Below are 27,772 nucleotides of genomic sequence, written 5' to 3' on the forward strand. Positions count from 1 at the left end.
CAGGAAGCCCATCCTTGCCCCGTAGAACAGTGGGCTAACAATGTAAACTACACTTCCCAGAAGCCTTTACCCACCACTTCCTGTTAGGTTCAGCCAATGGATACACTTACAGGAAATTAGTGGGTGGGTGGAGGAGGGGTGAAGTCACGGTATTAGTAACTCCCCTCTGTGTTCACAGGCTTTTCCAGCATGTGTTTTGTCTCTCCTGGAAGTCTGTTCTCACCAAGCAGATCAGCCCTCAAAGGCCCCGGCTCCTGGACCCTGGTATCCCTTATCTTTGCACCTCCTAACAGCTTCCTGCAGTCGTCAATGTCTAGATTGCTTCACTTTCCTTGTTTTCAGACCTTCCAGTACCTCCTTAACTTGCTTTTGTATTAGACACCGATGATAAACCATCTGGGCATGAGCTGTCTTCCAGGCAGACTCTGACTGACATAGTCAAATCTTCCTCATTCATCTTTGTGACCCATATCTGATGTTTCTTCTTGGTTTGCACTTTGACCATAAGCTGACTTGCTGCAAGCACTTTAGAAACTGTCTTTAATCCTGGAGGAGAGAGGCTTCAAATTGCCTTTATTCATCAGCCTCACTGATTTGAGGGTCTATTTGTCCAGGGTCCACGGAGGCATGCCAGAGAGAAACTGCTGAGAACAAGCAGGGGGTGTGCAGGCTGCATGATTCCTTGGATTCTGATGGTCTTTGATGGAAGGTAGTTTCTCTCTGATGAGATGTTATTTTGAATATTATAATCTTTTGGAAAAATAACGCTGTCATCATCTGCGTACGTTTGCCTTCTTCAGTAGCATTTCTGAGAGATCTACAGCATTTTTATCATACACTGTGCAGCTTCCAGGAAGAAAAACAAACATCTAAAGAGAAAACACACCCATGTTTGGTGGCAGCCTCCAGATATCAAGATCTGGGTCACTGAAAGAGGTAACTCCATATTGGTTATAGTGAATTACAAGTGGTTTTTAAATAGTCAGTTGACTGCTTTGTCTTCCGTCATACCTACATCCCATCAATTTTCAATGCTCCTCAAACAGTGATCTTTCCAAAGCCAAATCTGATCACATTTCCCAGCTTTAAAATCTCTATTGGATTTTCATAGCTTTGAACTATTTCAAAGACCAAATAGTTCAGCATGGCAGGATACTTCATACTTCATATATGCAATTCCTGCCTTTCTCTGTAGTCTCCTACCTGCTATTTCTGTCCTCCCCCATTATTCCCTCTGGCTTCCAAAAGTTTCCTAAGTCTGCCATATTTTTAAAATACCTGTCATTTTGTGTTTGGTGATCTATTTTCTCTCCTTTCTTTCTTTCTCTGACTCACCCCTAGTCTTTTCAGGCTCAGCTGACATGCCACCTGAAATCTACCCCTGCCTGCCTTCTGTCCCTATCCCTATCTGACAGAACACCAGCCCCAGGGCTTCCATAGCACCTGCTGCATACCCTACACTTTACACAGTGCGGGAAATCACCTGTTTCCCTGACCAGCTTCCCTGGCACACTAGCTGTTCTCCTGGGCAGGGACATCCTCTTGTGCTTTCTTATTTTTGTCAGCATGTAATATAATCAGCTCTTAATACATGCTCCCACCATCAGTGCATAAGCGTTCCAGACGCTCCACATTCTTATCAACTCTGAGTATTCTCAGTCTTTTTAAATGTTAGCCATATGAAAGCATGTGTGGTATTTTATTGCGGTTTTAATTTGCACCTCCCTAGTAACTAATGATGTTGAATTTATTTTGACATATTTATTAACCACATGTATATCTTCTTTTGTCAAGGGTTTGTTCAGGTTTTTGGTTCGTTTTAATTTAATTTTTTTACTTTTATTATTGATTCATAAGGGCCTAATGAACACAATTTTAATGGCTTGATAAGTACATATTGGTTTGACAGAACTAAGAGAACTTTTGTCACAGTGTCTTTCAGATTGCTTTTTATTTTTGTATAAGAAGAAAAATATGGTATTATTTTGAGTTATATGAATCACTGACTTTAAAATAATCCTATATTATATAAAAAGGAGAAATTCCAAATAATATCTGACTACAAAATATTGATTTGTTATTTAGCACACATTTACAATAAATACATGATGAAATTTGGATTATTCTTTAGGGAGGATCGAAATGTAACTGATAATCACAAAATAATGTACTTCTTCAGAAAAAAGAATTCACTCTAACTAAAAATATTTCTATCACATTTTGGCTAAATACACAGGGGGAAAACATGACACTAACCATTTTCTAGGGAAGGAATTTGTATCTAAATTATTTTTTATAGGAAATGGATATGTTTATCATAGATTCTGAACACACCATACAGATAACAGAATTGGTTCTTAATGTTTTGATCATTGCCAGAGCAAGCACATTTCCGGATTTATTTATTTTTTCCCAAAAGGTTGAGTAAGACATAACAAACACTTCCTGCCACAGGCTTGGCTTGGCGGTAGGTCGGATACCTGGGTTATATAAATCTTTATGCTGAGCGTTTATGACATTTCAACTTAGAAGTTCATTCAGTTTGATGATTGAGGCAGCAGGCAATTATGACATTAAACAGTTCACAGACCTTAACCCAAGCCCCAAATGGTTTAATTTTTTTAATGGCTGACTGCCTCTCCCGATGTGCACAGACCAATGCAGAGTTTAAAACCCTCACCCATCTTAATTGCCCCTGCTTTGTTGCAAGCACCACTGACTGCCTTCTAGTTCCAAATGTCTTTGGTTATTAAAAATTATCAATAGAAAGTAATAGAAAGTAATCCAGACTTACACTGGCGATACAATTGGCCACATATGCCCTAGTGGAGCATAAAATAAGAAAGATCGTTACTATTACTGCCAAAGTATCATATGGAAGAACATACTTTAAAAGTGAATCACATTATGCCTGTTGAGTCAATTATTTCTACTTGCAAAGACAGGGCTTATTCCTGAAGAGGACTTTTCTTTCATAGGTAAAGACATAGTCATAGATTCAAATGTATTCTTGATTGAAGAACACATCTGTAAGATGCTACTCACCAGAGTTGCCAGATTGGGAGAAAATACAAAATGGAATTTTATCTACTAATAACATATGTGCACCTACTAATATTTCCTTTGTTTCTGAACTCACTGCAATTAGTAGGTTGGCATCATATTAAATTTCTACAATGTTCACAATTTTTTAATATTGAATTGATTTTTCAATATTGAATCGATCTTTCAGTACCATGTTGTAAATGTAATCAGTGTTGGTTGTGAACTCTAGATAGCAGCAGTAGGCTTCTAGAAAGATGACTGAAGGCTTAGGGCAATGCTTTTATTGAAGCAGATGGAGTTAGTGAGTGTACAATATTTTAAGAAATGCCTTCTACAACCATTAAAAATCCCTGAAATGAGAGTTTGAAATGCCTATTGGTTACCTGTGATAGATCGAGTTCACATCGACTCTTTTATCTGGGTCTTGAAATATATTTTACTAGTCACAGTGCTAGAAAAGAACATTAAAGATATTTTAGTTAATTTATTCTTTCCTACCATCTGCAGCATAAAGCTATTTTCAAAAACGTATAGAATACTTTCACCATAGATGTAATTTCCTTAAAGAATCTTGACAGTATTTTGTCAATAAGTTAATATAAAAAGTGGGGTTGATATTTCTCAAAATCATATCCTGTTTCAATCCTCCTAAGACAAATTGTCTCACCCCCAACCCAGCTTACAGTGTTAATCACTACATTTGCAATCATATTTGAATCCTTCAGTTAAAAAAAAAAAATTAGTTCATGTTACTTGTCAACAGAGGTTGCTTTTGTCTTCTTGGAAAGTCATTTGGTTACCCAGTGTACTCTTCTTATTACTTGGAAAGCTCTTTTTCAGTCAGAACACTAGTGATTCTGAGAACTAGTCACGATGGTGACCAGAGGTGAGTGGGGATAACTGGTAGTTGTATTGGCCCAAATCCCCTTCTACAATACTAGAGCATAGGACCTTGAGCTTGTAGGCTTGATGGTTTCTTTGCCACAGAGATGAACATTCCATATAACTTTATCATTTAAAGCTAATTTACAATTGTTAGCAATTACTGGATTTTAATTTTAATTTTTACTTTTTTTTTGGAGACAGAGCTTCACTCTGTCACCCAGGCTGGAGTACAGTGGCACGGTCATAGCTCACTGCAGCTTTAACCTCCCTAGCTCAAGCAGCTCTCCCACCTCAGCCTCCTGAGCAGCTGGGACTGCAAGCAGGTGCCACCATGCCTGGCCAATTTTTAATTTTCTTTTTTTTGGCAGAGTCATGGTTTCACTGTGTTATCCAGCTGGTCTCAAACTCTTAGGTTCAAGTGATCCTCCGTCTCTCAGAATGCTGAGATTACAGGCGTGAGCCACCATACCTGGCCATTGATGGATTTTAGAATGATTCCTTTATTTTATATCAAAAATTTTGTATTTCTAGGGAAAAGGTTAAACTTTCTTCAGATGCTAGGAGGTTAGGAAATACTGATATTTACTCGGGGTGACTGGCCAAATATTAGCCAAAGTTATAGATTGTAGGGAAACTCAACCTTGTATGGTATTCACTAGGTGTGCTCTATCCTAGTTCCAACAAATGTAAGATGTTCTCGTCTTAGGAGAGATTTGCCAAAACATAAGTGTCTGGTCAATACCGGTAGTCAAGCATGAACCTTCAAATCTCACAAACATGTGTTACTTTCACTGCATTTCTTATATTTTATCCTCTATCGCATCTCTCATCTATATTCCCCCAAGAGCTTCTTCTTATCAGTCTTTTACCGCAGCTTCCTGCAGCTGTTATTCTTATTTTCCTTTCTGCCTCTCTGCCAAGATTCTGGGGGCCTTCGTGGTTATCACTGTGTACCCCTCAGCACACAGAAAAAAGTCCTCACACGAGGGAGTTAATAAAGTCTGAGTGAGAGAGTGCATGGATGAATGAGTGAGTGGAACGTCCAGAGATGATAAAACCAGCTCATTTTCCCCCAGGGACCCAAAAAAAAACTAATCTGAATATGTAGATAAATATGGCGAGGTTAAACTGGGAAACCAGGTGTCTCATGAAGGGGTGAGTCAAGGAAACCAACACAGTTATAGAAACAATTCACTATCATTCATTTATTATTTACTTATTTAGAAACGGGGTTTTGCCATGTTGCCCAGGCTGGTCTTGAACTCCTGAGCTCAAGTGATCCTCCTGCTTTGGCCTCCAAAAGTGCTGAGATTACAGCTGTGAGCCACCGCACCTGGGTTAACAATTCACTGTTAACTACCTGTGCTTCTAATTTACTCAAAATCTCTGCCTTGAAAATCGCATCTCATTAAAAAAATACATTCTTCCTTGATGTAAATGAAATCTGGCCCTGCCACTTTCTGCCTCCCCACTGCTACCCCCACCATATTTTGGGCCATTTCCTGTACCTACCAAAAGCTCTGTTTGCTGCCCAGTCCACAGTCATGAACTACATTGCTTCCTTCCTTTGGTTCTTCACCTTCCTTAGACATCCTTCTTTTTGCTCTTTACCTACTAAATAATATCATAATAGCATCTTCTAGTAAGGGCTTACTCTGTTTCAGGCACCATGCTAAGGGCTTCACTGAAGTACTACATTTAATTCTCATAACAACCTATGTCAAAGTATTTTGATCCTCATTTCAAAGTTGAGGAATCTAAAGTTTCAAGAGGTTCAAAGTCATGCATCTTATTCATCCTCCTCCAAGTGAATTCAAGTGACATTTCCTATGGGAAGCCACTTTGACTCACAGGACCAGGTAGGTATCTTCCTGGGGATCCAGGGCACAAATGTCACTGTCAGATTGTTATCTGTATGTGCCTTGGAACTCTGTATTTCTTGAGGATAGAATCATGCTTTATGGACCATTATAATATTGGGGCCAAGAACAGTGGTACTTGGCAAGGGTTCAATATAATTTGCTTTGTATTTGGTTTGGCTTTTATTCCTTGTTTAAATAATAACGAACACTTGGTCCCTGACTCACGGACTTCCTCTCCACTGTGAGTCCTTCTGGATAATACATTCGACACTAAGATGCTTCGCTTTTGTCCTCACACCACCAGTCTCCAAGCCAGGATCAGGCATCCCAGGTGCTTTTTCTGCTTGTGCTTTCCAGATGACAAATAGTGCTAACAAAAGCCTTTCTTGAGCCTCAGGAGAATCACTTGAACCCAGGAGACGGAGACTGCAGTGAGATGAGATGGCACCAATGCACTCTAGCCTGGGGCAACACAGTGAGACTCTGTCTTTAAAAAAAACAACTATATTGTTGATTCATTTTACATTAAACTTACAGCAAGCAGCACCGTAACTTATGCTGATCCACACACCAGTGGGCACACGGCAGAAGTGGTTAACAGCACAGCCCCAAAGCCACACTGCCCAAGTTCTGTGTCATTGGGAAAATCATTGCCCTCTCAGAGTCTCCAAGACCACATTGATACAGGTGTATCACAAAATGACCTACCATGTAGGGATGGCATAAGGATTACTTGAGTCATTAAATGAGGCATCTGTACAGCTTATATAGACTCATACACGTGTGTGCATATGCATGTGTATATAGTTGATTTTCATTATTTGTGGGTATAGTAGTCACATTTTCATCGATCAATAAATACAAAATTTTGTTTGATACACTCTAAATAAATCTATATTGTTGGCCAGGCGTGGTGGCTCACACCTGCAATCCCAGCACTTTTGGAGGCTGAGGCCGGAGGGTCATGAGGTCAAGAGTGTGAGACCAGCCTGACCAACATGGTGAAACCCTGTCTCTACTAAAAGTACAAAAATTAGCTGGGTGTGGTGGCGTGTGCCTGTAATCACAGCTACTCAGGAGGCTGAGGGAGGAGAATCACTTGAACCCAGGAGGCAGAGGTTGCAGTGAGCTGAGACGGCACCACTGCACTCCAGCCTGGGCAACAGAGCGAGACTCTGTCTTAAAAAAAAAATCTATATTGTTGATTCATTTTACATTAAATTCACAGCCAGCAGCACCATAACTTATGCTGAATGAGGCTCATTTAATACACATATTTTCTCCACAGGTCGCATCACAGCCTTCTCATACAGGAACACTGGAAAGCACCTCAGCACTACAATTGAGGTCCATTTTAAACAGGAAAATCTCCATCAGAAAGCCTCATACTGGAAAAATGTATTACTACATAGATTGTGAAAAGGACGCTTATTCAGGAAGCTGAAACAAGAAGACCGTCATCTTGCTCAGCCTCAGCTGAGGACTTGCACATTGTGTAGCTTCAATGTTTTGCCATTCTGTGCATGTCTACAGATGAATTTAAAAGTACCAAGAGAATTGATTTGGGGGTGTTACATTAAGTCTAGCCTAAAGCTGACTCTTTATATATTTTAAGTGTATCCTAAAGGTTTCTCAGTGCATAGTGAACTGTCACCCAGCTGGACGTGTAAACACACTATCACCTAATCTTGCAACAACTGGCTGAGTCTCAGCCAATCACAGCAGTCATATGTCAACCACTCACAGGCAGTCAACTGTTCACATCATGTTCAAGTGAAACAAACACTGCTCAGCTGTAACCAATCCAGCTGTTTTTGTATCTCACTTCCTTTTTCTGAACATCACTTTTCTATTTCTGTTCATAGATCCTCTCTGACCACACGGTAGCATGGGGTCTCTCTGAACCTATTCTGCCCGATTCATGACTCCTTTGCTCAATTAAACTCTGTGAAATTTAATTTGCTTAAAGTTTCTCTTTTAACAGGAGTTACAAATCAATTTTCACAAGTAGGCGAGTTTACAAAAGTATAATCCACGATGAGGATGGACCCTATACCCACGCACACATTACCAGGTACTTTTTGAGCAGGTGGGTCTCTGTAATTCTAGTTCCAGTATCCTCTTCTGCCTTTACCCTCATCTTTTAGTTTTTTTTGTTTGTTTTGTTTTTGAAGTAAGATCTCACTCTGTTGCCAGGCTAGAGCAGAGTGGCATAAACACGGCTCATTGTAACCTTGAACTCTTGGATCCGAGCAATCCTACCACCCCTGCCTCCAGAGTAGCTGGGACCCCAGGTGCATACCACCATACCCAGATAATTTTTTTGTAGAGACAGTCTCACTGTGTTGTCTTGAACTCCTGGGCTCAGGTGACCCTCCCACCTTAGCGTCCCAAAGCTCTGTGATTACAGGCATATGCCACCACATCCGGCCTGCCCTTACCACTTCTTGCAGCACTTGGTTCTATCAACCATCCCTGTCCCACTCCATCACTTCAAACATGCTCAGATCTTTTCCATGTTAAAAAAAAGAAAAGAGAAAAGGGGCAGGTGCGGTGGTTCACACCTGTAATCCTAGCACTTTAGGAGACCAAGGCAGGCATATTGCCCAAGCACAGGTGTCCAAGATCAGCCTGGGCAACACAGTGAAACCCCGTCACTAAAATACAAAATATTAACTAGGGGTGGGGGCGTGTGCCTGTAATCCCAGCTACTCAGGAGGCTGAGGCAGGAGAACTGCTTGAACCCGGGAGGCTGAGGTTGCAGTGAGCCAAGATCGTGCCGCTGCACTCCAGCCTGGGCAACAGAGCGAGACTCTGTCTCAAAAAAAAAGAGAAAGAGAGAAAGAAATACACATGCGCTTTCTCACCCTTACATCCCCATTTGTCTCCTCTCCTCTTTAATGAAAGTTCTCAACAGACCGTTCTTCTCTCACCAACTATAGTTCTTCACCTACTGCCCCTACTTCAAACCATCATGAACCAGCATGTGCAGCATCCACAATACTGAAACTGCTCTTCCTAGGACCACCAGCCACCGACTCACTGCCCTTCTAATACCTACTTTCTCATGCTGACCTTTCTGGACTACTTCCCCACATTTGAAACTTCCCTCCCCACCTTAGAGTCTCTTGGATCCATCAGATTCTACCACACAGTGCTGCCCCACACCTTTCGGGGTGTATTTTTGCTGTCATCTCCCTGGATTGCACTTCTCTTCCTGCCTCTGAGATGTCATTGCCCCCAGGCATCTAACCCCTTCTTGCTTAAATATTCTCCATGACTTCCAGTGTCTGGACGGTGCCCATATGTGCATCTCCAGTTCAACCTCACCCCTTGATTTCTTATCACAAGTTTTCTCTCTTCCTTGCCTGGACTGGTTTCTCCTCTGACTTCAACTCCTCACCTATCCAATACCTAAACAAATGTAAGATTCAGGCTGGTGTTGTATAAGATTTAAAGCTGCTTTTGATGTCAGGACACTACACAAAGACACTCAGAGGTGAGAGACAGAACTTGCTACCTACAGCTCCAAGCCAGAGCGGGCTACTGACAGAGTCATGCAGGAACTTGCAATGGGGCAGGGTAAGAGCAAGCTGGGGCTGCTGGAGACAGCTTGCATATGGCAAGCAAGGTGGGCTTAGCTCGGTTTTCAGGCTGCCTGTGGGTTCACTAATTTGAATACTTTATTGGGTTTCTAGGCATTGAATCTGCCCCTAGTTTTCTGGCATCTGGACCCAGGGAGATAAATGTGGGTACGCAGAGGCCCCACAGGGTGAGAGCCCAACAAGAAAAGTGGTCGAGATATGGACTTAATCAGACGCCAAGAAGGAACTGATCAGCCTCTAGTCAGGGCCTCAAAACTGGGTCAAGACACCATTATTAAAAAACAACTGTACTATAGCAGGCATTGGCTGCTCCAGTGAGACTGAGAACTTGCGGGAGATCAGTGCCCCTTTCCTACGTACTGAATTACACTTGTCCACTTAGGTGTCTGTCTCCCTTAGTTGGCTGACAGCTGCAATGGCAAGAATGGTGTCTTGTTAATCTTTGTACTCCACCATCCAGCACACAGAAAAGTGCTTAATATTTCCCAAATGGATTAATAAAAGGTGAAAAATAGAGAATCAAATAGAACATTGCCTAGAGCTTAGAAAAGAAGCACATGTGTTTAAAAATATCTTTTTGGGAAAAAAAAATCAATTTCTAGAAAATGCAAGAAACAAGCACGGGCTCTAAAGTGAAACTTGGTGTCTAAGTGAACTAGGTATTAAGTTGCTATGGGAAAAAATTAATTCATTTGAGGACAGATGAGAAGGGTATAACGGAGATTAATTAAAATTTAGTTTATCAGATTTTTCTCAGGAGATTGGCAATTTAGTCAGAGGAAAATCTTATTTAAGTGCCTAAGTATATTTCAGCTTATAAGTGGGATGCATGATAAAATGAAAACAGAATATCAGTGTATGTTAAGTAGTTACCATTTTAGAATTTGAAATCCTCTAAAATTCTAAGACTAGAAAATAAAAGTCTCAGGGTAAAAGTTTGCAGCTATCTCTCTCTGATGAATACTTAAAATACCAGACGCATGGAGTCACTGATGGTTTTCATGTCCCTAAAGCTGATGGACTCCAGTTGGTATTCATCTCATCAGTGAAAACCCATGGGATTGCTCCATCCAGGAAGTTTTCTATTCTCTGGGCTTCTTTATATTGATCTCTCTTGGATTTCCTCCTGTTCTCTGGCTGGTTTTGTTTTGGTTTAGGCATCATTTTCCGGCCTCTTTCCTCTACCCCACCTCTAAATTCCTAAGGAATCTGTCCTGATTCTCATTGCTTTCTTGATCTACATCCTCCCTCAGATAGCTGACCTACTCTCCTGGCTTTAATGCAAATCTCTGTGCCATCAATTCCCAGTTTCATGTCTGTGTTCCCTAAAATGCTTTTGCACAACGAAGGAAACAACAGAATGAAGAGGCACCACACAGAACGAGAGAAAATATTTGTACATCATTCATCTGAGAGGGGTTGATATCCAAAATATATAAGGAACTTAAGCAACTTAATAGTAAGAAAACAACCCAATTGAAAATAGGCAGAGGATCAGAATACACATTTCTCAAAGAAGACATTTAAAAGGCCAATAAGTATATGAAAAAAGGCTGGGTGTGGTGGCTCACGCTTGTAATCCCAGCACTGTGGGAGGCCAAGGCAGGTAGATCACAAGGTCAGGAGATTGAGACCAGCCTGGCCAACATGGTGAAACCCCATCTCTACTAAAAATACAAATATTAGCTGGGCGTGGTGGCATGAGCCTGTAATCCCAGCTACTGGGGAGGCTGAGGCAGGATAATGGCTTGAACCCAGGAGGTGGAGGTTGCAGTGAGCCAAGATCATGCCACTGTACTCCAGCCTGGGTAACAGAGCAAGACACCATCTCAAAGAACAAAAAAAAGTGTATGAAAAAATTGCCCCAAATTACTAGAGAAATGTAAATCAAAGCACAGTGAAATATCACCTCACATCTGTTAGAATGGCTGTTATCAAAAAGATAAGGAGGTGATAAGAAGTGTTGGAGAAGATGAAGGGAAAAGGGAATCCTTGCCCTTTGTTAGTGGAAATGTAAATTAGCCCAGCCATCATGGAAAACAATATGGAAGTTCCTCAGAACATTAAAAATAGAACTAGCATATGATCCAGCAATTCCACTGCTGAGCACATATCCAAAGGAAATGAAATCAGTATGTCTAAGAGATACCTGCACTTTCATGTTTATTGTAGAGCTATTCACACTAGCCAAGTTACGGAATCAACCTAAGTGTCCATCAACAAATGACTAAAGAAAATGGTATGTATACGCAACAGAATACTATTCAGCTTTAAAAAGAGAGGGAAATCCTGTCATTTGTGACAACATAAATGAACCTGGAGAACGTTGCACTAAGTGAATTAAGCCATTCACTGAAAGACAAATGCCGGATGATCTCACTTCTATGTGGAATCTAAAAAAGTTGAGCTCATAAAAGCAGAGAGTAAAATGGTGGTTATTAGAGGCTGGGAATGGGGCAGTAGGAGTGGGAAAATGCTGATCAAGGGATACAAAATTTCTGTGAGATAGGAGGACTAGTCAAAGAGATCTATTGTATAATATGTTGGCTATAGTTAATAACAATTTACATATTGTATTCTAGAAAATTGCCAGGAGAGTAGATTTTAAGTGTTCTTAACAGAAAAAAAAAAAAAACTATGTGATGTAATGGATATGTAAATTAGCCTGATTTAGCCATTTCTAATGTATTCATATTTCAATATATTATACCATATCAAACTGTACCATAAATATGTACAGTTTTTACTTGTCAATTTAAAATTAAAATAAAATTAAAACTCTGCGGAAATACGGGCAAAGTGAAGAGAGCATACACAAACTTACCTATGGGAGAGAGTAGTATGCTGAGGTCACCTGCTACCTTGGGCCAGTCCTAGCTGTCCCACTCCCCAGAAATGAGGAAATGAGGTCTGATACTCACCTGTAATTTTCTGAAGTTTAGCTTTGGGAACTAGTACACAGTAAGGGGTTGATAAATAGCAATTACATGTGAAATCATCAATTGGATAAATTCTTTCCCTGGTAATCCCACTGTCTCTGAGATCCCAGAGTTATTATGAGTGACTAACAACAATCTTGGGTGAGAACTGGAAGGGGAAGCAGAGTTTGGCTGCTGTGTGAAGTGCTCTGGGGAACAAGGATTTGATGAGGTAAATGCTTGAAAACATATTTAATGTGCTCTTTTCTAAACAGGAAGCAAAAGGACTATCATGCGGATTGCCTTAGTATTTTGGGTCAAAGCAAGGAAAAAGTGCTGTGATATATAACACGTCAATTATAACAATAACAGAAACCAGCATTTGTTGGGGTTTCCTCTATCCTGGGACTACTGAGGGCACCTTATGGCTGTTGGCCTATGAATCAAACCACTGTGTGATGGAAGCTGTGAGCACCAGAGATCCCCTTTTAGCATGCTGGCTATGGACAAGAAGCTGAGCAGGATATTAGAAAGGTAAAAACAAATTTCTAATCCCAACTCCAGTAGGCTGTCGGTGACTTTGAACGTATCGGGCAATCTCTTTTAGCTTCACGTCTCTTTGTAATTAGAACTCTATAGTGCAGCTAGGTGTGGTGACTCATACCTGTAATCCCAGCACTTTGGGAGGCTGAGGCAGGAGAATTGCTTTAGGGTATGAGTTCAAGACCAGTCTGGGCCACATGGTGAGATTCTGTCTCTATAAAATATAATAAAATTAGCTGGGCATGGTGGTACATGCCTGTAGTCCCAGCTACTCCAAGATTGAGATGGGAGGGTCACTTAAACCAGGAGTAAGAGGCTGCAGCAAGCTGTGATTGTGCCACAGCACTCCAGACTAAGCAACAGAATGAGACCCTTTGTCTTAAAAAAAAAAAAAAAAAGGAAAAGAATTACATAATGAAAGGTTTTAGGTTTCTTGATGGAACACACAAGAGGTGAGAGGAGTGAGATTAACCTGGGAACTGAACTTTATTCCCTACAAAAATATCAAAATACCTTAAAATGCATGAATCCTTCAGAATCAATAGGATATCATTTAGGGGAAAAGAGGGCTAGTAATTACTTACTAGGAAACCTAAACTGAAGTCTGGTCAAAGCTAACTGTGGCTCATGACCTCTGTGTGTTTTGTTGGGGGCTGTGGGGTGGAGGGAGGGAAAGAAAATTTGCTCCAGGGAGAACAAAAACCACAATAAGTGGCCACCAGGTATTCTAGAATTTTAGCCTGAATTATTTGGTCACACTAGAGATTCTCCCTTAAAAAAAAAAAAAAAAAAAAAAAAAACTCTTCACATTGGAAATTGGAGTTTTTAAAAGCTGTTATTAACCAGCTTTCACTATAAAGAGAGTTCTCAATCAGGACTCTTTGCTTGCAGACCATAAGGGCACTTCCTTGCCCTGCCCTGAACCCTACCCAGCCGTGGGAGATTTCTGTGTGTCTTGCCTTCTGCAGGTCAGATAGACAATTCCAAATGAACGGCCACACTACCTTGAAGTTACGTATGCTACATAAACAATCTCCAACACTACCAGGCCCTAGAACATGTGAGATGCATGTATATTCAATGATGAATTTCTTTCTTTAGATTGAAGCTAAAAAGGAGATCCCGATTTGGATTTTATAGCTCAGACATTTCCCTTCGCATCTCTAAAATGTACCCCAAAAATGATATTTTGAGCACTTCACAGAAAGGGTGCCAAATATATCAAGGCAGTGGAAAAGGATTTTTTTTTTTTACATTAACTCAACCTAGGGAATATATCACAAATAATCCTATGTCATGATCATTAAACAAATTTTGAAAATGAATACCAACAACATACTCTTAGGCTAATTAAGACCTAAATTGAGATGATTGGTTTTGGATACTGGACTACATTTTAAAATAATTTCCTCTATTGCATTCACTCAATTTTAATGGAAAGATAAGAATTTTGTTTGCATTCATACGTTAATAGACTCAACAGATATTTATTGAATGGCTGTTATGTGTCCAGCCCTGAGCTGAGCATTGCAGGAACAGTAAAAGAATGCTTTTCAACTGCTCCTCTCCCACTAATATGATTTAGAAATAGTCACTTGTTTAATCATCTCATCTATTTATTTCCCAAGAAAATGGTTCTTCCATATAGTAACTTTTAATATAATGTGTGTCAAGATAAAAAAAAGAAGCATGCAATTATCCAATTTTCATCTACTTAAATTTTAATGACCATACTTACTTGCCCATTCAATTTTGCAACTTTTAGTAGCAGTTTGAGACTTGAGATTCTCGCAGATTTAGTTCCACATGGCCAATGCCTGTTGGACCATGAATTATTTTGCAGTAGGTAGTTTTTTGCTGAAAACAACCTTCCATTTAAAGTGCCAATATTCAGAATAATTAATAACATTTCATCTGAACTGCCAATATTCAGAATAATAATTAATCGTGTGGCCTATGATTTTATATTTAGAGAATGACACCCATGTACAATTCTTGAATGTTTTATTCCATGTTATGCCTCAGGAACATGGCAAAATGAAGGGCAGGATGATTTCTATCACACATTTGGCTCAAAAAGCAGGAAAAACTAAGCAATATACTCAGACATTGAATATTCAAGCAGCTAGACCTGGACCCCAGCGGATGCCTGGTAGCGCAACCTGAGAAGGCAGAAACACAGCTGAGCAGGTCACAGTTTCCTTCTCTCAAATGTGCTTTGAAAAAGATATCCATGTAACTGTTTTAATCAGTTTTTACAGGGGAAAGATTATGCTTTAGGATATTTCTGTGTATAATCACTTAGGTATGTACTTAGCACAAATGCATTCACAATGATGCCATGCAAAGAGCCGTATTTGCTGACTCGATGGCGGGAGATGTTACCTCCACTGGCTTGCTTGCCAAGCTATATCTCTGACTGCCTTGAGGCCAATTAGATCACCACATATCCAACCCCTCAAAATCCACCTTGCTCTGTTTACATACATGTATATGTTTATTACTTGCTACCAGAATTCACAATCATAAATACAGCTCCTTAAAGGCAACATAGATAAACTAAAAAAAAAAATACTAATAGTAGCTAATAAATCATTATAAGTTTAAATTCATCATAGAAATAACTCTAAAGGAAAGAAGATATGAGATATGGCAAGGGCAGAAAATGTAAACCTGGCTATGCAAGGCATCGAAACAGATGTAAAGACTGTAACTTACCCCCGTGTGACTTTAACTCCATTGCTGTCAATTTCCTTTGCACAGGTTCTTGCTCTTCTAAGAACAATGCTAGGCACCGTCTGGGTACCTCTTAGCATCTCACATAGAGAAGATCTGCATCTTCTTCTTTTTTTAATTATAAATGAATTAAATTCACCTACTGAATGACAGTCTAAGGTTGGGTTAAAAACAGATTATTTACAAGAGACATTTCTGAAAAGACAAGAGTTCCCTCTTCACCCATTCTTTCAAGCTTAGGGGTTACCTGCAGCCCTTACACTGCATACCACCCCTTGTCTTCTCAAAGCTTTATCAGTACATGACTATACCCCCTTATACCACACAGAGTTGGCTGTAGATTATTTATAAAATAAAGCCTCAAAACTCTTTTAGGCACCAAGATTTTTATATACCCACCTTCCTGCTTTAAGATTATAAACATTATATAAGGATTATAAATCGAATTAGTCTCTTTTGGACCCAGGGTTGTGATAGGAACTCTCTTGTTACAAAGTGATGGCAGATCTATGCTGGCTTTGTGTTTTTCTGGCCCCTCTCAACCTCTGGCTGTCCCTTCTCTGTCCTTTCACTGTTGCCCCTTAGCAGTCTATTCTAACGCCTGTAAAATAGAGACTAAAAGTAGCAACCTCACTGTTATGAGATTTAAGAGAAGGCCCAGCACTAAGCCAGGCTCTCAGGAAATTTCAAACAGTTCCTCCTTGCCCTTCAATATAACTCCTTCCATCTGTCATGGGCTGAGGAACCTGAACCAAGCACTTGGGTATAAGTCCTCAGGCCAGGTGAAGGCCTAGGGGGTAAAGTGCATGGGCTTTGTGACTCCACTACCGATGTCCAGGTTTAGGAAGGACTGACTCAGTGAGCAGTTCCAAGGCCACTGAGCTCATGGTTCCCTGTGGCTGTCTCCCTTGTACCTCCATCGTGACCAGGGCTTGAGGAGGAGTCTTTCATTTCCCCTGCCACACTTGCAACAGTATGAGGGGTGCAGCAGAGGCCAAAAACTGAGTGATCAGCACGAGGAAGTCTGTAGGGGGCACTGACAAACCAATCGCAAATTTGGTGCCATTTGCTCTTAGGGAAGAGAGGCAGGCCCTGTGCAAGGGCAGCAGCTGGAAGGTGAAGGGCAGGCATGGCTCTCAGTAGTGGCAGTGATCCAGCTTGAAGGGGCCATCACAGGGCACGCCCAGGTACTGGGCCTGCTTCTTGGTCAGCTTGGCAAGTTTCACATTCAGCTTGCCCAGGTGGGATTCAGCCATTGCCTCATCCAGCTACTTGGGCAGCAAGTGAAGCTCACCAGGGTACTTGTTTGAGTGGGGGCACAGCTCAATCTGCACCATCACGTTGTTGGTGAAGGGGTCACTCATCCCAAAGCTGGGGTGGCCCATGGCACAACCCAGGCTGACCAGCCGACCCTCAACCAGCCAGATGGTGCCGTGCCATTCTTCAGCCAGTCCTGGCCACATGGGCCTTGGTCACCTTCACAGAGTTCTCACTGAGCCACTTGGCATTGATGTCCATATCAAAGTGACCAGTGTTACACACGATGGCATCATCCTTCATCTGCTCAAAGTGCTGGCCAAGGATGATGTCAACACAGCGTGTGGTGGTGACAAAGATGTTGTCCTCCAGACAGGCCTCATCTATGGCAGTCACTTCATAGCCCTCCATAGCAGCCTGTGGTGAGTTGATGGGGCCGATCTTGGTGATGATGAAGTGGGTCCCAAAGCCCCACAGGGCCTGGACGCAGCCCTTGCCCCTGTCGGCATAGACTGCTACCATGGCTACCTTGCTGGTAATCATCACGTCCGTGGCCCTCTTAATGCCATCTATGAGGGACTCATGGCAGTCTCAGAGGCTGTGAAACTTGCTCTTGGTGATGGAGTTGTTGATGGCAGACACCTTCAGGATCCCTTTGGCCATAATCTTGTGTAGGTTGTGGACCCCTGTGGTGGCCTCCTCAGAGATGCCTTGGATGTCCGGCAAGAGTTGTGAGTATTTGGTGTGGATGTGGTTGGTGAGGTCACCACCATCATCCAGAATCATGTTGAGGGGTGCATCTTCAAAGTATAGTGATTGCTGGATGCATTACAGGTACTCCTTGCTTGTTTTGCCCTTCCAGGTATGCACTGGAATGACAGCCTTGGCAATGGCAGCTGCCACCTGCTTCTGGGTGGAGAAGATGTTGCAGCTGAACCACTGTACTTCAGCACCCAGGGTGACAAGGATCTCAGTGACTGTGTCCATGGTCACATATGGGCAGCCAGTGATGTGGACACCCTTCAGTGGCTTGGAGGCCGAATGCAGATCCCACACACACATCAGATCCAGTATCTCACTCTCTGCAATGTCCAGGGCCTTGTGTTCCTAGGTGGCCAGACCGATGTCAGCAACTTTATAGGACAGTTTGTCAGACATGCTGGCAATGCTTCCACATAATGTGATGGACATGGGCAAAGGGGTCCGGGCCTCAGAGAGGGGACAGGCATGGGGCAGGTGGTGCTGGGCAAGGTAGATCTGCATTTTCTAGTCCTGATCAGCTTCTAACCTGGCTGCTTATGTTTAATGCAACAACATTGTATTCGTCAGGCTAAGCTAGATTTTGCTGCAATGACAGATCACTTAAAATTCTGTGTGGCTTTTCACACGCAAAATATATATTTCCCACTGACACCACATATTCAGCACAAAGACCACAGGGAGACTTGGCTCATCCTAAATACATGAAGATCTGGCCCAATGGAGTCTCCATGTGGACATATTCTTCCACAGTCGCTAGATAATGAACACAGGAATCAAGTAAATGACACTCAAGCTCTTAAAGCTTCCCTCCCAATATAAAATAATTACTGGCTAAAGCATGGCCTTACCTAACTCCAGGAAGGTAAGGAAATGCAGTTCTACCAAGTGCCTAATAGGAAAATAAAAATATAAATGGTACTGATGATTTCCTCAAGTACATCCTCAGAATAATGACTGACATTTTTTATTTTGAGCTGGAATGTACTACAAGACCCTGAACTGAAAAATGATAAAAGATACAACATAGGGCCAGACACTGTCCTCTGTCTGTTAAGCAGTGGCAGAACCAGTCCTGCTGCCCTCCAGTGACCATCCTCTCCTTCCCAGTATACCTAAGAGGACTGCAGAGTAGAGAAGGATGGAGGCGCTGTTGGGGCCTCACAGACCTGTGGGTCAGGAATGAAAAAAGGTCTCCCCTCTCTTCTCCAAAGTCAAATAAACGGGGCTCCATGAGACCCTGTGGTTTGATGAGGAGTGTCCAGAAGGAGAGGACATCAGTGCCCGACTTGCTGGCAGAAAGTTTGCTATCGAAAATGCAAGTCATGGCCGGGCACGGTGTCTCATGCCTATAATCCTAGCACTTTGGGAGACCCAAGGGGGTGGATCATGAGGTCAGGAGTTCGAGACCGTTCTGACCAACATGGTGAAACCCCTTCTCTACTAAAAACACAAAAATTAGCTGGGTGTGATGGTGCGTGCCTGTAACGCCAGCTACTAGGGAGGCTGAGGTATGAGAGTCATTTGAACCCAGGAGGTGGTCGTTGCAGTGACCTGAGATTGTGCCACTGAACTCCAGCCTGGAGACAGAGCAAGACTCCGTCTCAAAAAAAAAAAAAAAAGAAAGAAAATTCAAGTCATACACGTCCACCGCTAGAGAAGATTGACTGAGGGTGCCCTCAGAGAAAGAAGTCCTCAGTAGAGGGCCACCCTAAAGAAACCCTCGTACCTCCTATGCAGAGGCCAGCGCATCAGAAGAGACCATCAGCATCAGATGAAACAAGATCAAGCCAAGAATGAGACCAGGACCATCTCCCCAGCACCAATGGACAACTATTTGTGAAAGAATATCTCTGACACTCTTATCCCTACCCCAACCCTGTCTCAAACTCTAAAAACTAGCCCTACTTGGAGAAATGAAAGAAGAAAAGAGGAGAGGCAAAACTGGACCCATTCCATAGGGCTGAAGAGTGAGGAATAAAAGAGCAGGGTTTCTCTCTTTTCTAAGATTTTTAATAAAACATGGTAATTATGATAATATCACATGTTGCAGCAACATGCTTGGTCACAGTCACTTACCATTTAGCATTGAAATCTACGAATAGAACCTTCTATCTAATTCTTCCCCACCCCCATGCAGTCTCACTCTTGTTGCCCAGGCTGGAGTACAGTGGCGCAACCTTGGCTCATTGCAACCTCTGCCTCCTGTGCTCAACTGATTATCCTGCCTCAGCCTCCCGAGTAGCTGGGATTACAGGTGCTTACTACCACACCCAGTTAATGTTTGTATTTTTAGTACAGACAAGGTTTCACCATGTTGGCCAGGCTGGTCTCGAACTCCTGACCTCATGATCTGCCCACCTCGGCCTCCCAAAGTGCTGGGATTATAGGCGTGAGCCACTGCACCTGGCCACCTTCTATCTAATTCTAAACAACTCCCCTGGCAAATCTTCCAACACTAGCCGCGTCACGAGGAAGCCTGCAAATGTGTTCTGCTATTGTGAATTACACATGGTTTAATTTTGTTTTAATCAAATTAATTCCTCTCACATTACATGAGCTCAAAATTATAGTGACAGTCTTAAACAAATTGTAAATGCAGACTTTGATTAATCTTTAAAAGGGCAAGTTCAACAGCATTGCATAGAGCAAAGAGGTGAAGCAGAAAAATAATTGTAGTATTCCTGTTTGTTTAAAAAAAAAACTGCTTCTCCAGATTTCGCATTCTTAGTAAATAAAGGGGAACTTTAGCACCTATTTATACTGTGTAATATGTATCAAGCATTTCCAGGTTTTCTCCACTTTTCTATAAAAGTTGGAAAAGGTATTGGATCTTGGCTCACAAATACAGACCTTGAATATTTTAATTGGGAATCACACAATCATACATATGCTATATTAGATTATTTTTCTATGAAAATTCAGTAGCTGAGCCAATACTAAAACTCTTCAAATATTTTAGCAAATGTCCAGGTGCTATCATCCCATTTGGTACCCTTTGCAATTTGTCTTTAACACTGAAGGTTTCTTGCCATGTTGGAATCAAAAGTACATGTTGATCTGAATTTTTGACCAGGTTAAAAGCTTTAAAAATGTTTTAGAGGAATATTGAGCATCTCTTAATAGAGTGAATTTTATTCTCATTATTTGTCTTGGTCCCACCTACATATATTATCCTTGCTAATTCTGTCTTCTTATATTCAGTAGGGCAAAAACAATATTTAAAAGAATATATCGTACAGAACCAAGTCTCTCTGGAACACAAAGAGGAAATCACTGAGTAAAAAGAAAAGCGCTCAATGGAATTATATTTCTTTCTAGACCTATGACCTGAGTTCCCTAGAGCAGTACTTCCAATGGAAATACAAGGTAAGCCAAAAATGGGAGCCACATATGTAATTTTTAATTTTCTAGTAGCCACATTCAAAGAAACAGGTGATGTTAACTTTAACAATATATTTATTTAACCTACTACTTTCAAATTATTGTCATTTTAATATATAATAACATAATACATAACAATATAATAACGTATTAATGTGGTGCTTTAAATTCTAATTTTTGCACTGTCTTCAAAATTCAGTGTGCATTTTACATATGCAGCACATAATATATCAAGTGCTCAATAGTCACATGATATTAGCAGCTACCTATGGCCAACATAGCTCTGAAGAGGCTCTACAAAAGATCTGCTAACATGTATACAAGTAGCCTCTATACCTATGCTGGTGTAATTCTGATGCTAATGCTAATAAGAATGACTGTAATAATGATAGAATTAAAATACCTTCAATTCTCAGTAAATGATTGAAGCTCTGTAACAGGTTATTACAATGGTGTTTAGGAAGCAAGCATCATCTAGCACTTACAGATGAGGAAACTGAGGTCAGCACTTGCCTGATGTCACTGAGCTGACAAGAACTCTCCAGCTTGGATAGAATCCAGATGAAGCCACAGCTGTGTTACTTCCCACAAACCCAGTGACATTCATCTCAGCATGTGGTCCTGAGCAAAGCCAGTATGGGGCTAGATTTTGCTGCCAGAGTACTAAGATCACTGGCAGATTTTGAGGAACCCTGGGGTAGGCTTTGTGTTCCACATATCCCAGGATTTCTCATAAGGATTGCAGAATAAGTTGACGGTATGACTCTCTCAGGGGTTAAATCAGCTCTGATGGAATTCCTGAAAGTTTGTATCAAGTCATGAACGTCCATTTTCCCAGATGCTCAGGAATCACTGGAGATGCTAACCCCTTGGGGCACATTTAGAGCACTCAGTAATTTAACTCATCTAAAGTCAGACAGATGATAACCGCAAGAGCTAGCTGTACACGTCTGCCTGTCTGATTTTGCAGAGCCTCCTTCATGTGTCCTTTTTGGCCTGTACCTTGGAGAATCATATCTGATGGTTATTTATTTTCACCCCCCAAAAAACAGCGAATAGCCCTTCATCCATGCAATGTCTCTGCTCAGTGAGATAGAGAAGAGGCCCCAACCCTCAGAAAAGGTAATAAATTGAGGACAGCCTTATAGGAGAATTCAGACTGAGCATAAACCCTGGCCCACTGAATGCTTGACATGTCCAGACATATCTTTGGGGATGGTGGGTGAGCCCTCTTCACACAAAAGCTGGAGCCGGCTATGGGAATGAGACAAGTGTCCTCTGGGTTGTGGCAGGAAGGACAGGCCACCTAAGCAGAGCATGCTGCTTAATACTCAGATTATTCTCCTGCTCAGTCCTCAGTGACTCCTGGCTGAAATGTGGTATGTGAGGCTGCAAGGTAAGAACTCTGAAGTGGTCCCCTCACTCCATCTCTGCAGGCACTGACAATGCAGCAGCTTTGACAGGAGAATCGAGAATCATTTGCAAGGCCAGCCTAGGCACTGCACCCACCAAAGTCCACATCCTGGGAGGGCAGGGGGCATGATGGGCCTTCCACCGGCCTCAGCAGCAGGGAACAGCCCTCTGTAGCTCCCAGCTACAGAGATGCTGCCTCTGACACCAGAGGCTTTCACCCTGTGTGGTAGAAGATGACCCATTCCAAGAGAAGAAAAAAAAAAAAAAAAAGGCTTGATCACAGAAAGGGCAAGAAAGAAGGATAACCAGCAAAGGTTGCAGTCATCCTTCAGAACCTCTTTTAAATACAAGAGGAAATTTCAGTGAGGCTGAGACAGAGATAATCTATTTTGCCCCTCTTTATCTGAGTACATCCAGACTAGGGTTGCCAGATTTAGCAAATGAAACTACTGGACACCCAGTCAAATTTGAATTTCAGATAAACAATGACTAATTTCGATGTAAATATATTTTATGCAACTTGCTTCTAAACATACTACCTGAAAATATTATTTTCAGGTAAATATTTGTTATTTACCTGAAATTCACTTAATTAGGTATCCTGCATTTTAACTGAGATGCATAATCTGACCCCATGCTAGTCTGTACACAATATATGAGTTTCTAATGCTTTCACTGTAAGACTTGAATGGCAAGATAGCATAGCCATTAAAAGGCTCAAACAGAAGTCAGAAAGCCCACGTATGAAATTAGCTCTGACACCTATCAAATATGTGGCCTGAACAGTTGGAATTGTTTATCTCAGCTTTATTGTCTTCATTCGTAAAATGGAAACTACAACTCCTCCCTCAGCTGTTATTAGGATTTAATGAACAATAAGTGGTCAGTAAGTAGAGAATATAATTATTCCAGAAAATGTTCTTGTGTAAATATCAAAAATAATCAACATTGATTATTGTACATACACTCTGTATCTAATGCCCAATTGCTGTGGGATTATCCTAATTGCCTTTCAATCTCATAGAGTAGGATTTTTTTTAACAAAAATTAATAACAGTGGGAACATTTTAAAAGTGATTTGGGATCTTAAAGGCCTGGTATTGGATACCTTAGAAATTTTAGGAAACAGAAACAAGTGACTCAGGAATAGACGATGGCATTCTATTTTAATAATAATAAAAATATGTGACTTAAACATAAAACGAATTACTGCAATATTTACAGAAGGGTCATGTATCAAAAATACTAAGCTATGGAAATACTTTTTTAGCATATAAGCAACTGCTCATGAAATCCTAGACTCTTCAGTGGTGTATATTCAGTGTTCAGACAAGCTCAGCCACTGATATAATCATTGATACATTAGACCAGTGCCTGAGAGCACACACACACAGAAACACAAACAACCCATACACATACAAATGTACTTTTTTCGAAGCCATAGAGAATTTCAGAGTTCTGAGAAGGAGAGGATGTGCCACTATTTGACAGTAACACTTGGCAATAGTTCTGACAGTTTGAGGAGAAGCCAACCTCAGTGGTAAAACCCTTTTATGGGCCCTTGGCTGGGACATTAAAATAGGATTGCAGTGAACGAGAAAAGCAGGGTTGGCGAGAACATGAGGCAGGCTTCACTTTGTTTATTTCTGCCTTCACTGTAAACTGTGCTCATGGCGGAATTTACATTGTGCCAGTTTTGCGTCACCTTGTAGAGTACAGACCCAGGGTAAGTGAAAAGAGACTGGAGAAATGAGAGTTAAAGGGGTTCTCTGTTTTTAGCAAAACTTTGAATTTATCAAATGGCTTTAGCTTTGCTAAGGTCGTTGAGTGCCTACCATATTCCCAAGCGCTAGGTTAGTGCCTGTCCTTGCCCGTGTGCAAAATGGAAATAATAACCGTATCTATTTCATAGGGATGTCCTAGTGATGAAGTACAAGAATGCTTATAAAGTGCTTGTCACCAGTGGCTGGCAGGGAGTAAACATTCAATAACTGTTAAGCTTAAAACTGAATGGTAAATTTAGAGCATTATAATTATTGAGCAGTGAGTCAGTGCAGATCCAGGATTCAAACTGGGAGCCTGGCTCCAGAGCCAGCCCTCTTAATCACTATCTTGCACTGTCGCCATTAATTATCCATTAATTTTCATAGAACATTTGAAAATGCATCATTGTAGTTATTCTTAATATTGATAAAATGAGGCACAGAGAGTGTTAATGGCTTGGCCAAGATTTTAAGAAAAGGGAAGCTTCATCTCACAGCCACCATTCTCCACAGTAGTTTGGTAAATAAACCTTAATAAATGCGCACAGCACACTATTAGAGAAAGGAGTATCCGGGAAAATAATTAAATAATTAGAAGACATGGTCCCCTCATGGAGTGGGCTTACTTTTTCTGGTGAGGAAGATGAAGCCAACGCCGATGAGTCAAAAAAGAATCAATGAGTAGTCATGCACGCCATGTGAATACATGGGTATAAAATGTGCATACAAAGAATTGAAAGGAGAAAATTTGAGAGGGAGCAGTCCCAGAAGCTTCCAGGAAAAGGGAAATTGAGAGCCAAGTTTAGAAAGAAAAGAGGGGTATGGCTTGGCAGAATCTTCTCACTCCAGCCACCTTGCCAATCAACAAATCCTCCCTGTCCAAGGGCCGTCCCCAAAGGGAGCCGTGATGGCGGGCGTGTGCGCAGCTCCAGCCTGCAGCCCTTCCCACGAAGAGGCAGGAGACAAGTCAGTCTCCACTCAGAACAACTGACAAATGGCCAGAAGAATTCACCAGTGTGGTAGAAGCTGACCCATTCCAAGAGAAGAAAAAAAGAAACTTTATATAAAGATGGAGTCCTGTAAGAAATCCCAACCCTCCTCCTTTTTTTTTCCTATGGCATTGTAAATTACTTCCTTGCCAGTCTTAGAATGCACACTGGCTTTTCATACTTCCATATTCTGGATTTACATGTGCTGTACAGTTTACTCCCTCTTTTTATCCTCCCTGCTTTCTATGCTCTTATTCCCACCCTCTTCCTCTTCCCACACCACCCCAAAAGACAAACAAAAATAAAACAAACAAACAAATATGTGGAACTTCTTACTTGGAATGATTCAAGAGTCTCTATACTATTAAGACACTGAGTAATGATTGGCTGCCTTCCAGGTGGCTCTGCAGTCTGTTAAATAGCTCAATTAGTGAGCAGCTCTCTCACTCGCTCTCTCGCAGGCACCCTCTCTCTCTCTCATTGAATTTTGCCAAGTGCATGCTGCATTGTTGGAAGGGGCAGTGCCAAATTAGCCTAGCAACATCCCTTTATAGCCCTGACGTCTGGGACACCTCAGAGCAGCAGAGAAATCACCATTCCCCAGGCCTTGCCGGGACCACGAGGCAGCAGAGAACATTGTGGCAGGATGGTTTTTCCTTCTGAAGGGTGGTTAATGAGCAATGTAGGTGAAGACTCCTGAGAGGTACCTGGGCATCCTGCCCACCCAAATAGACGACCGCATTGAGATGGCAGTCGCAGACAGAGACTATGACCAGAGAGAGGGACAGAGGAGAGCAGCTCGGGGAAAGAGTGCCGGCCAGAAAGTAAAAGCACTGCCAATTCATTTAGGTCTGAATGATTTTAAGTAAGCCTTGAATCCTTTCTTTAAAAAAAAAAGCAATATAATTCTTAAATAATATAAGTAAGCCAAAAATGCCAGTGCCATGTGAATCAGCTGTCTGCCTTTACCACCGTTTATTCCAGAACTCAGCCATCGATTTCTCATTCTGTCTTTCTATAAAAGAAGGTTTAGGCACACACCCTCCACCCACCAAACACACCTAAAGTGAGCCCTCAAATCGGTGCTACATTTATGTCTATTTGTGGTTCAACCAGACATAAACAGTGTCAGAAGAGAACAAATGAGAAAGCTACATTCTCTACAGAGTACACAAGCCCTACATAATTCACAGCCCCTTAGTTGAAACTTGTTGCAGAGCTCTGAAAATTCATGCAGAAAGCAGGACATTCATGTCATAAGGTAAACACATTTAGTCTGTTGTCTGTTTCAGTAACACATTTATTGGTACAGGCTATGTGATACTGATGTATTCATTACATCTTGGCATTTACAATATACAGTATTTCGCTGTTTGACTCATTACAGCCTTCATACCAATTAGGTGAAAGAAAATATTGTTTGCAAAAATACTTTTAGGGGGATTACATTTATCCTACAATATTATGTATCACGATTTTAGAAACATTAAGTCCCAGCATTTACATATAATTATTATGGTTATACCCTAGAGAAGATATTTAAATGTCTCTACCCTGTCTATTGAGTATATGTTTCCCTTGGAAGGAGAACCCTGTCAAACAATTAGAGTGCCGAAGTAAGTGAAAATATTCTTGGTTGCTAAATTGGAGAAAAAGTTGCCCCAAGATAAAAATTTTTAATGTAAAATTGCACTTTGATTCGAGTGGTTTATTTTTCTTATGACATTATGGGAATTTTATTCTTTGAATTTTAAGCATAAAATCATACAACTCAATTATCAAGATATTTGCTCTGAGAAAATCAAATACTGAAATTAGACCGGTAGATTTTTATGTGGACTTGAATCTGCCTCTTTGTAATTTCTATGGGTACTTGGAAGTGTTTTGCCATGAATGCTAATGTGCTTTGTGTTTTAAGTAGTGATTCTGCACATTTTGAAACACAGGCAGATTTGAGCTGGGGATACGGGCAGAGCACTTTGTTGGTTGCTGCAGAAGGAAATCATAAGGTCCTTCAAAAATGAGATCTCCAAATACATATTTTTCAGATAGAAAGACAGTGTACCTACGAGTGCCTATCTTTTGGATGAATATATACCTTAATAAGGAAGATAAAGTTAATTTTAATTTTAATAGTAAGTCCTCACTACCTTTACACATACCCATATTTTCTAAAGGACAGATCAAAGGTGATAAGAGATACCTGTATAATTCACTAGTAAAATAGTGCATTAGGATAATCCCTCGTCCATCTCCTATTTTTTTTTTTTTTTTCTGAAAAAACAAGGAAGGAAAATGAGAGAGAGAAAGAAAGCATAATCAAAAGCCTACATGACAAAGAGTTGACAGTCAGATTCTGTGGTAAATGATTCCAGAGTCGCTGGCCTGCGGAGACGCTGAGGAAGTCCCCAGCAGACCTGATTAATTCCAGTCTCTCCAGCTGCCAGGGGAGCAGAGGGTAAGCAGTTTCGCAGAGAGGAGCCTATTACCACTACTAGGCTGAAATAGATCTAATCAACTCACAGCCGCTCAAAAGAAAACTTTACAGGTTTAGCTCACTAAGGCAGTGCTTTAAAATGATGACTACAAAGGACCATGGGAGTCTGAAAGCAT

General features: G+C 41.2%; 1 long non-coding RNA gene and 1 pseudogene across 1 annotated transcript; both read right to left on the reverse strand.

Annotated features, from left to right (window-relative positions):
* LOC119473079 lies at nt 1-27,557 on the reverse strand. Its single transcript, XR_005202242.1, has 3 exons — nt 27,491-27,557; nt 15,577-15,702; nt 1-869 (listed from the first exon to the last, which is right to left on the reverse strand). It is a non-coding gene; the product is annotated as an uncharacterized LOC119473079 (long non-coding RNA).
* Nucleotides 16,731-18,009, reverse strand: LOC108312909 (annotated as a pseudogene).
* Nucleotides 27,558-27,772: the final 215 nt, after the last annotated feature.

Source organism: Cebus imitator, unplaced genomic scaffold, assembly GCF_001604975.1.
Source record: "Cebus imitator isolate Cc_AM_T3 unplaced genomic scaffold, Cebus_imitator-1.0 Scaffold131, whole genome shotgun sequence".
In the NCBI taxonomy this organism is placed as follows: domain Eukaryota; kingdom Metazoa; phylum Chordata; class Mammalia; order Primates; family Cebidae; genus Cebus; species Cebus imitator.